The sequence below is a fragment of the Pteropus alecto genome, unplaced genomic scaffold, assembly GCF_000325575.1.
Source record: "Pteropus alecto unplaced genomic scaffold, ASM32557v1 scaffold202, whole genome shotgun sequence".
Classification (NCBI taxonomy): Eukaryota; Metazoa; Chordata; class Mammalia; order Chiroptera; family Pteropodidae; genus Pteropus; species Pteropus alecto.
This window is the reverse complement of record NW_006432451.1, coordinates 4,596,957-4,597,821: the sequence shown is the minus strand read 5'-3', so window position 1 is coordinate 4,597,821 and position 865 is coordinate 4,596,957. Positions and strand designations below refer to the sequence as shown.

The 865-nt window shown below is 40.0% G+C and overlaps 1 pseudogene; it reads right to left on the bottom strand.

The window, feature by feature from the left end:
- Nucleotides 1-512: 512 nt before the first annotated feature.
- On the bottom strand, nt 513-631 carry LOC112476144 (annotated as a pseudogene).
- Nucleotides 632-865: the final 234 nt, after the last annotated feature.

Sequence of the window (865 nt, the reverse complement as noted above, 5' to 3'; positions counted from 1 at the left end):
AATGGGTGCCAGATTTACTTCACTATGGCTGGAGGTCACCATGAACTCTCAGATTTATTTCCCTTGGGCTCTAAAATCTGCCAGGATTAGACAGCAGTTTAATCTTTGCATGTGTTCTATTAGATCCTGGTTCATGACCCTTGATGCTCATTCCCCACCCCACCTGTGCCTTATTAATTTTCTTTGATTCTAACGAGGGCCAATTCCAGTAGAGGTACAAGTCAGGCTCCTTCATCATTAGTCAGAGTTCCCAGTAAATTGTGCTGGAAATCCTTAGCATTTTAGCAATGTAGTTCTTTCTCCCCTATGACTAATAGGCGAACTAGGCTTATTTCTGAGTTCAAAAGTCTCTCTCTGGGTCACTTAATTGTTCCTGTTTGGTTATTTCATTCCCCACAACATTTCTCTCACTATTTATTTTCCAAAAACTTTTTAAGGCAAGGTAACCCTTTGTTGATCTCACAGGTTGCAGGGACCTTGTCAGTTTACAATCCCTTATTTTTTATTTTTTACACCTATGGCACCTGGTCTTTCTAGGTGGTCTCCCATCCAAGTACTAACCAGGCCCGACCCTGCATAGCTTCCGAGATCAGATGGGATCAGGCTTGTTCAGGGTGGCATGGTCGTAGACCTATTTTCAAATTTGAAGACTTGCTTGTTCCTGTGCTTTCTCCCACTTTAGCATCCTGAGTCCCTCGCCAAATAAATCTGACAATGTTAGATGTTTTGATTTTTGTCTAACGATTTTAAAATGTGATTTCAAAGGGAGTTCTAATTCATAATTCTCTGGTAACTATTGTAGATGTGCATAATTTTGTATAGACTTAGTGGTCATTTATATTTCCTTTTTCTGTGAAATGCCTAT